The sequence below is a fragment of the Thermobia domestica genome, chromosome 8, assembly GCF_964235325.1.
Source record: "Thermobia domestica chromosome 8, izTheDome1.hap1.1, whole genome shotgun sequence".
Taxonomy (NCBI): Eukaryota; Metazoa; Arthropoda; class Insecta; order Zygentoma; family Lepismatidae; genus Thermobia; species Thermobia domestica.
This window is the reverse complement of record NC_137461.1, coordinates 267,858,663-267,872,812: the sequence shown is the minus strand read 5'-3', so window position 1 is coordinate 267,872,812 and position 14,150 is coordinate 267,858,663.

Below are 14,150 nucleotides of genomic sequence, written 5' to 3'. Positions count from 1 at the left end.
CACCTACAAATGGAAATGATTCAAGTGTTGCCTTCTATTTCTGTTACTTTAACAAGCAATAGAAAGAAGAGTCATAAACCAGGTGTGCTGGAAATTCGAACCCAAGACACCTAATGGATATTTTATTGTTCAAGTACGATATCAACTAACCAAACAACAGACAAGAAGTTTCTGTAACAAACGTTATATCTCGGACTAGTTGTAATACGTTTCTTGTATTAACATTAAGTGGTAAGCTATGAAGATTTTGTTCTGATTTCTTTTTATTTTTTTACAGCTTGTTGTGTGAACTGAAACAGTAAAACAAATAGAAATATATATTTTATTCATATTTGCTAATTGAATACCTTTGTTGAACATAAATAAAATACGAAGTGGATGCGTAGTGTATGGACTGATTGTTTATATCATTGATTCTAAGAAGGGTTAAACAAATTAGACCCGCGACAAAAAGCTATTTTGACAAATAGTAATGTATTATTTTACAACACAAGACGCTTGTTTTAGATTTCAGCGTAATTAATTGAATACCTACTAGGACACACAGGTCTATGGTAGAAAAGAAATATTGTGTCATACTCAAGATTTATCTAAAGGGTTGTCCTAACCGAGACTTGGCTACTTAATCCTTAATTCGGCAAACCAAAAGTTTCTGTGCCTATTTGGGTTTTTTTAAATTCAAATTTTGTTTCCTTTCTTTCTCCCGCCGACTATCATTTCAAGACACAACTCTAGAAGACTCTGGCAGGAAAGAAAGAAGAGTTGAGGTGTTATTCGCACTAGATAAGGAATCGTGGGGTTGTGGCTGCAAGTCCACTGCAAGCCAGTTTAATACTTTTAAATTTAATTTGTTCTTGCGAGGTGTATGATGACTTCTCATTGCTCAATATTCTCCATTTAGAGATGAGATGCAAGAATCATCCACACGCTAACCGAGAGAAAAAGAGAGTGGCGATTTCTCTAATTGAAATATTATCCGAAACATTCATCGATATTCATATTTGATTCTATTTTAGTTCATTTTTTTATTATTCTTTACGAAATTACAGTTCTCGATTACTTAGAACATAGCAAGGGATAGTGAATGATGTATTACTGTGTGTTACAAGAAAGAACCCGTATTCTTTTCATATCGTATACATCTCTAATAAAAATATACTTTTATTCTTCATTGGGGATTTAATTTCATAACTTCATGCTATGTGCACACAAAGATGACTATTTGTCCCATTTGAAACATATGACATGTTTTCTACTGATGCAATGGCTTTCGCAAATTGATGTGTCACACACTGCATATTTATTTTTACTTTCTTAGATTTTCTTCTCTTTTTCTTTTTTCGTTTCTTTTTTTGTTTCATTTTTCGAACACACTGGAAACTAGTAATATAACTCCAGAAAATATTCTGCTTAGCTTTATTGTGAAAATTAATAATAATAATAATAATAATAATAATAATAATAATAATAATAATAATAGTACACTAAAAGTAAAACCTACGATGGTTTTGCTGATAAAAAATATTCTCGGAAAACAAAGATGGAGGTCAAACACACCGGCCTGATGTGTTTTCCATAAAGTTTTATAAGAGAATTTAAGACTCATAACTAACAAAAGTAATGGTAACGTTGAAAGCAGTAATGTTAAACATTCAGAGATTTTGCAAGATACCGTAACGTGTAAAGTAAAATAAATGTTTGACTAACATTGATTTTTCCTTGGTCTGTCTAAGGTTAAATAAGATTTCTTTGTGACCTTTTCATGCATCAATCGCTCTGTAGATACAAAATGGCGTATTCTACCCTTTTTTCGTTGCAGTGGTATGGATATTTTTTATTGTTTGCTACACTGACATGTTTCGAGCAAACTATTGCACTTATAGAACGTCTTACGTAGTTCTCAACCAGCGAATCTCAACAGTATTGTTGGTTGTCTAACGTTGCAGGATATGAAAAATGGAAGTGTGAATGCACTTTTTCTCGTGTGAATACTGGTAAATTCTTAAGGTATACAAACATACACCACTAATGTTGTTGTCGTATTAATTGATTTTACAAGTAGTTTTAGGTATTTATTTATTATTGATGGAGGATACAAATTTTATACCGATTCCGATATAATATACTGTTATATAATACATATACTAATAGTTGAATTGAGCTTTGAAATTATTCGAAACGAAATGAAATCTTTGAATTTTACAATCCACGCTTAGGCCGGCTAGGCTAAAGCATACATTGATAATAAGAAATGAATAAAATAGTGAAATGAAGAAAGTTGGAAGAAATGAGAGAATCCCGAGGAATCCCACGAACAAGGTGTTTGTCCACTACAAGCTTCACTTGTCAACGAAGTGCGATCGAACCAAGGACCCCAAGCACCAGAGGTGAGCGATCTTCCACTGAGCCACCGTAACACATTGAAATTATTCGAGTAGTGAATTTGTGTTAAATATTCGTGGTGCAGAATAATTTATTATTTAGATATTCGGAAGTTATTCTCTTAATTTCAAAAGCGACAAGCTCTTGAAATTAAGAAAATCAATGTGATGAAATATTATAGTTGGTAAAGATATTTATGTAAAACCAACTGCAGCTCTACATTTGGCATGGTGGCTATGTAGTATGATTGTCTGTCTTGCTTTGCCTAATTAACATTATTACAGACATCTGATTAATTGGTTCAATTTATCTACTCTATTTCTACCAACTACCATTTGTCTACATGACAGATATATTGATGTTTCTTCGCTTAGGGAGTTTTAATTCCAAATAGAATTCTTAGCATTATTTTCAGTACAGTCCTTATTTTTATTGGAATTGTATCTATGATACCATCCAATATTTGGAGTTTTCAATACTGCTCTAGGAGTTTGTGTACATTCAATACAAAGTCATTTTCTCTTAGGTTACATCTCAAATTTGGGGAGATAACAGGTGACGATAGGCGTGATTTTTTATATAACATTTAATTTTTGAGACGAATTTTTTTCGGTAATAAAGTATAATGTAACATCTTTGTTTGAAGGAGAGTAAAATAAGAACGAGCGTCATTAATTTTATTTGAGCATGAAAACAACTGACTGTGATTGTCTTATTTTCTACTGTATTATTTTTATTCGTCTTTTGAACGCTTTGTTAATAAAAAAATATGTATTTGTATTCTTTAATTTGGATATAAATTATTAATTTTTTTGTTTGAAGTATTTTATAGTTACTCTCAATCTAGTTTAGTATAGTACTTTATATAGTAATAATCCATAATTTAAATGAAGTGTTCGTTATAAGGTTACTCCATCGATCAATCTGTTTTGGGAGTTGCTTCTTGCACTATTGAGCGAAACACATTACTAACTTTATTGTCAGCTCTACTTTTTAACATGGGCTCTCCATGTTTTTTTGCCGAATGTATCAATAACAGTGAACAGGTATTTACGTCGTACGTTTAATTTTGCAAGACTCTTTAAGGAAGCTGAATCCATTTCCACACAAATAAGAGTTAATTGTAACAAGAATCCTACGATAATCAAGGAAATCTATCCAACACCTTACCGACCATTTCACGTAATGAGAATGTACATTTCACTGAAGTGTTGAGATGTTACCGAGATGCGTTGTGTGCTATCGAGACGTTACAAGTATAACTAATAGCTTATTGATAGCAATTGGATGATTTGTCGGAGAAAGCTTATTGCTGAGTCCAAGAATTCTATCTACTACATTTATGTCAAATTCATTCAGTTTAATATCGCCATTCATTGACACGTCTGTACTTCGCGAACCTTCTTGTATATCAAATGTTGTTGATTCTATATTGAAGTTGATTCTTTCGGTTTTAGATTGTAAATATAAAGAAATGCATTGTGCTTCTACGCTGCATGCCGAACTGGTCATTAGGGGTAGGAGCCGAACGAAGAGAGTGATAGCCAAGGGAAGTCATTCCTCATACATGATGGGCTAACATAGCCATAGATGTCGATAGCCCAAAAATCTAATTCCTAAGTTCTAATACCATATAACAGTAACTTATTGCATTTTCTTCATAATTTCTATTACAGCTGCAGCTGGGTAATAACAATGTGGATAGATAAATAGAGGTGCAAAAAAGCCGACTTCTTTGAATCGATTTTTTTTCACTAAAAACCCGGTTTTTTGGGGAAAAACGAGAATTTTGGAAATTTTGGCTTTTTTGTTTTCATGATTTTTCTTTCTAAATAGCTTTCTTATAGTATATTCTATAGCTAGATAAGAATTCTATGACCTAAATGCCATATTTCGCTCTGAAATTCACCATCAAGATGGATAGAGTACATGTTTTACGAATTAAAGCTAACATGAAGAATGTAGTACTTGAGGGGAATTTTAGAGGCTGTTTAACTTTATTTTAATTTTTGAGTTATCGATATTTTTTTCTTCTCTAAATCATTTTAGTTTGTCATCCGTGTTTCATTTCTAAGAGCTTAGTACTCTAGCATCTAGCGCAAAAGTTAAACTACGTTTTTCTATATATTCGTCAAAGCGTGCGTTTTTCAATATATCCGTCAACCGTACTTCCACATTTCTGTTATACTGCAGCTGTGCATTGATTTAGCAATAATTTTCCGGATATAACCTTGAATACCAATTTATACAAATAATCAGTAGCGGCTTTAGAAAAGTACTTTCGGAGAGGTTTATCTGATTGTTTCGTTTTCTAAAATGTCCTAATTTTATTTGGGTGGTGCTTGAAGTTTATGAGTACAAGCATAACTAATATTTCGTTTCGTTTATATATTTAGCGATAATCTTCCGGATAAAACCTTGAAGATCATTTTGTACTGAGAATCTGTGGTGGATTTAGAAAAGTATATTGGGAGGGGTTTTTCGTACTAATGTTTAGTTATTCTAAACATTCGTAATTTTTATTTGACGGGAGCTTAAATTTTATGAGTAGAGGCTTAACTAATAGATATTTCGTTTGTTTTAGACATTCCGTAATTTTGGGTAATAGGCTTCAGTCCGAAAGACAGCCCCCTGACCTTCGCAAGACCGTCTCTGCTGGTAATTAGTACTAATAACGATTTAAAAGCAATAAGTAAGGATGTCGGCCAACTCACAGTACACGCACTATTTCTACATTCACAGATGGAATGAAGAAAAACTTTGTCAGAATGGTCGAATGCTGGATTGAATCCCGGACTCCCCGATAGAAGCGCAAAATCTAACCACTCAGTCATGTTTGCTGTGCAGTTGTGTTTAGTTTAACTTAAATATATTCCGTAGTCCTTTTTTGGAGGGGGAGTTCCGTAATGATATGTTGAATCCGTCTGTTAAAAATTCAGAAAACTTGAGGATTAGGTAAACCATGGTGGTCGTTATATAAAATTTAAATGTAGAATTTCAAGAATATACAGAAGCAAAAGCTCTACATGTGCACCCTTTAAGTGTATCATATAAATCTAAGTATTTCTCTTTTAATTTTATTTTGTTTCAAAAAGAGAGTATGGAATACTTTGAAGTAATATACTACATACAAATTTGCTAGTTATTTGTGATTTTTTAAAAAAAGAAGTGTTTATTTTTAGGGTTGGCTGGTTTACACAAGCTTTTTTTTTTAAAAAAACAACTGGGTTAAACAAAAAAAATAAAAAGAACGAAAAATGCGAATTGTGTGAACTTCATGGTGACGTTTCCACTTATCAAACCATCTGCATTGGTTTTATTTCCTTTTCACCTTTTAATCAAGGTGTCCCATGTTCAATTACACATCCAGTCACAACCCTTCTTTCTTGCGTAAACCAAGTAGTGGTTCAGATGCCACTTTAAGCAAAATCTTATCTTGGATAACATTGGTATTACGTAAGGATGTTAAGCCTAAACATACGAAACGAAACCAAATTATATATTTCTGCATGCCTGAATGCCTGTGGTTTTATAAAGAAACCAAGGTTGCTTAAATATATTGATAGAAATTGGCAAAATTTATCGATTGCCTACGTAGCTTCCAACATTAGCTTGGATTGGACTTTCAATGATATCTACATACTAAATTTGTAATTTAATACCTCAGTTTTAGCGTACTGGTTATGATACGTTCACCTTTATATTTTATATGCAAAGCAATAAGAGGATTTTCGCGTTATTGTTTTACATTTAAAGTAATGGGATTTTCCCAATGGTTAGGGCGGGAGTTTCTCAATTTAAGAAATTTACTGACCGAACTTCTTGAAACTTATGGGACCTCTTCCAACATAACCCCGTTGTTGCATAATAACACCAAGGCGAAACAAACTTATTTCTGTGAATATGTAATATAAATACATAAAGCAAACATCTAAATCAAAAAACCTGGTTTAAACCCAAAAAAGCCTGATTTAAACTTCCCCCCAAAACCGTTTTTTGACATTTTCAAAACCAACCATTGTTCTTGCCAGCCCTGCTTTTTTTGTACATAGGACGTCAAAATATTCTTATTATATACATTGGTTAATACTTTGGAATTCATAATGTAAATATGTTGAAGTAAAATTGTTTGAAATATCTTTTCGACATTCATGGTTTATTTTCGATGTTATATATTATTTTCAGCATCAACCACTAATTAAATGACGTTTTGTGTTATAGAGAAGCGAAACAAAGTCTGCTTTATCAATTTAAAGCAGAATTTTAAAAAGCCCAAAATTTCCCAAGCAAAAAAGCGAAGCAGAAAAAAACGATTTTTTTTTTCAAAAAAGCCGTTTTTCTCCGAGCCTTTGCATCTCTATACATAAAGCAACACGTTTGAATAGACTCATTTATTTCTATTCAAAGTTAAATAATAAAATATCTACAAATATGAATTGGTGTAGGATTTATTTAGACAGAGAAGAAGACGACGACTACGAGGGAAAGTTCGGTTCTTTTAAGGTTAGCCCACCTTCTCTCAAATAAACAGTACAGTGTAATTATGTAATCAATAATAGTGACAATTGAAATAATCTATGGAAATACATTATGCACGTAAAATCAAATATTTTGAAGTACTATTAACTGATAATTCAAATTAAGCTACTCTCTACGTAATTATATTTCTCTTCTAATGAACAAGGATTGCGTTGCGTATTGTGTAACAAAGATAGATTTCGAAAGTATCGTTTCAAACATCTATTGTTTCCGATTGCAATAGAGAGGTAAGTTCGAGGATGGTACCTGTCCTTCACACGCTGAACCTATACGAAAGATGTTTCTACATCTATTGCAATTTTTGGTCCCAGAAGGTCAGAATTGAAACCAAAAGTTATATATATTTCTAAGGCTTCCACTTTTTCTATAAAGATAAGTTCCGAAATAGGAACTGAGTTCATACGTCCATTGTGTTTTAATTCGAATTGACCTGCTATATAAAAGGTAGCAAATGCTTTTAATCTATATATATAAAAGAGAACGTACAAATCCTTTCTTCCCTCATCACGCTAATACGGCTGAACCAATTTCTTTCATTTTTGGGGGGTTATTAGGATTTGGACCCTAGATGGTTTTTATCATATCACTTTAATTTTTAATTACCAGTGTCTTGAGATAATTGACCATTCAAGTGTCCATAACGTACAAATCCTTTGTTAGCTCATCATAGGTAAAAATAAACGTATTTATATGCAACCCGCATGACCGTGTCACTCGGCGGGTTAACATAAATGACAGGCGATATAATGTTAACATTATCATATCACTTGAAAGCGAAAAAGTAAAAATTATCTAAGTAACAAAGTTTATTGCGTTCCGGGGTGACCGCAGCGAAGCGGGGCGGGTTAACATAAATGACAGGCGATATAATGTTAACATTATCATATCACTTGAAAGCGAAAAAGTAAAAATTATCTAAGTAACAAAGTTTATTGCGTTCCGGGGTGACCGCAGCGAAGCGGGGTGAACGCTGCTAGTATACTTATATTGTTCCTACAACTTACGTTTGCAAATCGAGAGAATGGCTGTGTGTAGTCATGACTAAGGAACCGAGAACGAAATACCCAGCGGTTAGTAGGTACCTCTGAAAAAGGATGTGACCCAAAAAGCTTATCTTGATACATGTCAATCATTGAAGAATTTTGCAACTTCAGATGTTGCTGTGAGAAATTGAGTTGCAAATTTCCAAATGTGTCAGATGGTCATTCATAATGAACTTCTCTCCGGTATATCTTTAACAAGAGGTTACAACAGCCCCTGATGAAGTGATGAACAAGCAAATCAGTGGCAAAGCATGAGAAAAATATTGAGGAGATAGGTTCTCAAATGTATGAATGTTGAACACAATCAGCAGCGAGTTCATTGTTTTTTCCAGATATACTCCTCCCACTGAGCTGAAACATCGCTTAGCGCCAGGCTAAGATATATCAAATAATGTCAAAGTGTGACTCTCATTCATTTTGGTTTCTTCTCGGAGGAACTTTGTATGGGAAAACGGGAACAAATGCTCGCTTGTGAACATATGACTTGCCCTTTTAAAGAGGTTACAAGTAGATTTTTAGTAGTAGCCATTGTTCAGAATGTAACATATATCCACTACTTTAAACTGAGATAAAACAGGATTGAAAGTAGTAGAAAACACACCTCATTTAAAATACACATTTAAATTTGTTCTAATTAAGGTAATGGCCAGTGTTTTATGGAAAGATGAGGGCATTCTTATGATAATCTCTCTATCAAACAGTGATACGTAGCTGGAGTTTACTATTGAAAACGATTGACGTGTTAAAGCTAAATGAATGTGAGATTGTTTTGGAAAGCTGTCTAACATTCTTCTGATGAACCAATTCAATACAAAGTCATAGGTGTAACATTGAACTACGAACAAACAAAATATTTTCTCACCCAAATGTAGTATTCTGAAAGTTTCCTTTTCTGTTCCCTACTCAATATTGATGATGATAATAATCGACTACATTCTAGTTGTGATGATTGCGTCATTAGGGCTGATAGTGATTTCCTTGACACCAGAACTCCGGAGTTATTTTTCGGTTTACGAAAATCTTATAGACCGATGTAACATTTCCACTAAGAGAGATCACATTTGTGTATATATAGAAAAGGGTTTAAGCCTATATGACTTTTAATTTTAGATATGTTCGAAACTTGTGAATTATCTCCGTGTAATATATATATATATATATATATATATATATATATATATATATATATATATATATATATAAATTTTGTGGCAAAAATAAATGAAAATTTACATAACATAAATAAACAAAATAAATCTATGGGATTCGAACCAGATTGAAATATATTGAATCCAGATTAAAGAGAGAACTTAACACTCATTGCTATTTCTTAATTTGCAATTTACAGAAGAGTTACAGGAAATCTAATACATCTTAGGACAGCTATTTAGTACACAGTATACGTAAATGATTGGCCAAATATTTGTGAGTTACATTTACAGAATATTAGTTACAAGCAGTTTGAAGAAATATTACGTCGGTATATTTGTCTCCACACAGAATTCTACCGTGAGATAAAAAGTCATTCGAGCAAGTAACCACTTGCTATTGTTTTCTTGATTGGAAAACATCTATATTTTATGAACAAAGCATAAATATTGACAAATGTATGTGCAGGTCCTATCATTATAGGCAAAATCATTTGGTTTAAAAATTAACTTAAGGTTTAGTAGAGTTTTGACATGATTTAACTCTAAGTCATTTCATATTAACTAGCAATATCTGATGTAATTTGATGTAAGGAATCAAAGGACTTTTTACTTAAAAACGCTGCATATTATCTCTTAAACACTTCATTCAATAATAAACAATAAACTTAATAAGAAATTACTTTGAGCTTCAGATTGAAACAACACATCTTTCTAAATGTCCCAATCTTCCAATTTAGATACGAACCTCGTACCTTTCCTCTTGTTTCCTTATTGTTTTGTTTTACTTTACTAATTATCGTACAAAATTAGATTTTAAATATCGACTTATTAATATCATGTTATTTTACTTCTTGTGCATATATTAATTTTTTTCGTAGAACATAAGAAATTAAACCCATCAAAATTTTTCACAAACGCAAGGAAATTCCAATTCTTGTGATGGGGTGGGAGTCCATATTCCACCATTTTGTCGAACACTATGCGTATATATGGAATTTCGCCACGGATACAAGTCATTGGCTGATCGGAAATAAATATAATACTGAGCGGAAATGGGACACCTCTAGGAACTTGAATTGATGTTGAACGATGGAACTTGGTTATAAAACTTCATGAGATTTAGACTGACCCTTAGGAATGTGATGATTCCCGAATTGTTTACTATTGTCTTTAGAGGCACAGAAGTAGAGGTTTTGGGTACGAGAATACAAGGAAGGTTTTCACTGTGGTTGATTCTATTGGCTCTAAGAATGTGTAGAAAATTTCCTACTGTGGTTCATGGTATTGATATAAGAATGCAATTAAAGTTTTCCACTTGGTTAAGGATAATGCTATGTTTATTCCTACGACAAGAAACTTTCCACTCGCAGAGAAGTAGAACTAATGCCAAAATGCGTTAATCTTGCAAACGTAAATACGTTGTACATATCGTATGCTGGACTGACATACTATGTATGCTTCAACGATAAAGATCTCAACGTTGTTTTTACCCTTCAAGACTAAGCTACAAAGCACGCCACCCGTTCCATTATCCCCTAAATGAGGAGTATGGATCAAGACCACTGTTAGATTTATTCGTTATTCCAACATACAGGTAAAAGATACCGTGCATCACCGTTCATTACTGAGGTTTCGTGTTGCTTAGACGAGCACTTTAGAACATGCAACCACGATCAGTTGTGTATTTATGTAAAAACATGGAGAAGTACGAATGTTTTGGTCTTGGTTGAAACCGATTTGTGGAGCCATGGCTCTTCTAATTTACCTTCAATCATGTTTTCGAACAATAAAAATGGTATAATTATCTATTCATTGGCGTTTTTGCTTCAATACATTGTATATTAATGTAGATTGTAAGTACATGATTCAATAAAGAAGAAAATTGCGTTTGCCTTTCTATTGTCTAGTGAAATGTGATCCCTCATTCTAAAAACGTACAAGAGTTTATCCAACGTTACAAATACTTCTACATTTCATTTAGGCTCGGCAACTAAAAAGGAACAATGAACTCTAAATTATATAAAAAGAGGCAAATGACAGTGGATTAACCTTTACAGTATACTACTTTATAAATTTTATATATTTTAAAATAGTTCCTGCAAGTTCTGAAACACTATAAATATTAGAGGGCCCGTGGTTAGTGTGCTTGTGTAAGGTGAACGACACGTTTACCTTGTTTCCATAACATGTATCTGTAATTCCGAGACCTAGATTAAACTAGAATTGGAACCATTATGAGGCGTGTCTTAAAGGATAAAGTTAAGAATTGTAGTTTTACCTTCAATGTTAACAACTTTTAGAAATTCCTGTCATTCACCATTCAAGAAAAAGAGTTTCTGAAGATGGTTGAAACGTTTGTAAATCAATTTTTTAATGTTATTTTCCTTTTAGCTGTTACCATGTCAAAACATGAAATTAAAATAAACATTTGCAAACCAAAGTGAAAAGCTTTTCTTATTTAGAAGTGTTTAATGCAACACCGATTTTGTAAGTGAATCATAGGAAAACTTATGTAGCATTTAGCAAAATTACTACAATGAAAGAAACAGACAGTCGGTACAAACAAACCAAACCGTCAATAGCTCAAAACAAATATTTCTTGCCTTTCTTAGAAAGCGCTGCTTTCGTATGTTTAATCCTAAAAGTTCTTTAAATTTCCAAAAGAATGAACAAATAGTTACCACACATTCCATAATTGTAGTGTTAGTTCTTTGAATAATTTACAGCCTTTTTGCTCTTGTTTTTATTTCGCGGTTTCTAACACAACTAGATACTAAATACTTTTGAAAAATGTTCTTTCACCGATTCAATTTTTCTTCATCATTCACAAAGGTTGAATTTTCAATTTTTCTCATGTCATCATTGATAAATGAGTTTCGTTTTCCTACAATTGTTGTGGTTGCTTTTGATGCTTGGTGCATCCGATTCAGTATTTTAATCGCTGTGCATGCAGATTTCTATAACGTTAATTGGTTTCTCGAAGCCTAAGTACTTTGCTACCTCAAGAATAGATGTGAAAAGTTTTCCTGACACAGACGAAGAGAATGATGGGAATAAACTTTCTATTACTAAGTTTATTTGTTCTGTTAACGGCATTTTCGGATCGTTACTTAATATTTGTATTTGTATTTATTTTCTTTTGTATGAACTTACAAGTACGAGGAATGTCCTCAAGTAAGTGTAACATGCGTCAAATGTACAAACAATTTACATGAGTAAAATAAAGTAATATTACCTTGTCATGATATTTACGTAGTCCTCAACCGTATAACAAGAATTTTGTAATAGAAATGATTTTAACTTTTGTCTCAATCTTTTCATATTTTCTTCGTACTTTATATCAATAGGCAACATGTTGTACAACTTAACACCACCATAACTTATACTTGTTTGATACATTGCTGACCGGTGATTACACAAATGAAAATCATTCTCATTTCGCGTATTATGATTATGTACATCCTTATTTGTTACGAATGCCGATGAGTGTTCTTTCAAATACAAAAAGAGACGATACAAAGATAAACTATCCAGTGGAAGTATATTGACCTCCTTAAACAAACGTCTACAAGAAAAAATTCGGCTTCTTATCACAATGTATTCTTATGGTTTTCTTCGGAATTTTGAAAACATTAAATCTCTGACTTGAATTTCCCCAGAACATGATACCATTTTGTAAGATAGAGTTAAAACACGAATGGTACAAGGTTTTAGCTAATTTTAAATTTATCTTCTTTCTAATAATCCTCAGTGCATAACATATTTTATTTAATTTATTAATAACTGACTATATATAAAATTCCCATGTCAGGTTATGATCTATAGTAAGACCTAGAAACGAACAGTGTGTTGTATAGTTAATTTTATTTTGGTTCAGATATAGGTAGGGTATACTGGTTTACTGCACTTGTTATGAAAATTTATAGCAATGGATTTTCCAACATTAACAAAAAGATTATTGTTCTTCATCCAAAGAGATACTTCATTTAGTGTTTGCCTAGCATTCTGTTCCAATAATTTTTCATTTTTTCCACTCACTAGTAGAGTGCTATCGTCAGCGAAAAGGGTAACATCTGCCGAAAATATGCTTTTTTCGAAATCATTAATACATAAGAGGAAGAGCAATGTCTCTAGAATAGATCCTTGTGGAGTTCCGTGTTTTATATATAAGTCATATGATAAATAGCTTTCTACAATGCTATTATTCTTATGCGTTATTTCTACGATCTGCGTACGATTTTTTAAGTACGAACCAAACCAGTCCCTTGCTTTACCATGTATTCCACAGTTCTCCAGTTACCGCGTTGGACCGGAATGGATATACGTTGGATTAAGAAGGATGCTGAGCGAATATCTCCAGAAATGGTAGGTATGTGTCTGCCTACCTCTCTGATAAAATCAAGGTTTCTAGAACCCCATGCCCCACTGGTCTCGATTGCTATTGGGGTAAAAATAAATTTATCGAGGAGATTATTGTATTTCCTTTACGTTTCTGCCTCTCTACGTCTAGCAACTTCTCCAGCATTCACAACAGTTAGTGGAAGGCTTGATGGGCAAATGTCTCCGAACATGTAACATTCCATACTAGTAATTTGCCTCTCACCCAAGGTATTAATGTCATGCCGTCAGGTCCTTTACCATCGGAACGACAACAGCCTGACGGTTCACGAGTCGATGGAATTCCTCGTGCGGGCTCGCAAAACGATGTCATTAGCAGATGAATGTCTGGTGTTTCTGCCAATGCTCTTCATGCATGAGAGGCCATGCAGGCCGGGTTGGGTAACTTGATCCCCGCAAGCTGGAAAGCGATGTGGCTAATAAACAGCTAATCCGAGTCTTAAGGCTACTGCAATTCTAAAGGTTTCATAAGACATGTGAAGAACTAATTGGGGGAAGGTAACACATTTTACCATGCCCCAGCATGGGGGGATGACGCAGCAAGAAGTCTGTCTTTATTCTTTGGAACAGCAACGAATTGTAAAAGAAGTTCATGGAAATGTGCTGGTATTGGTGTGCACCAAGGTGCCCGAGAACC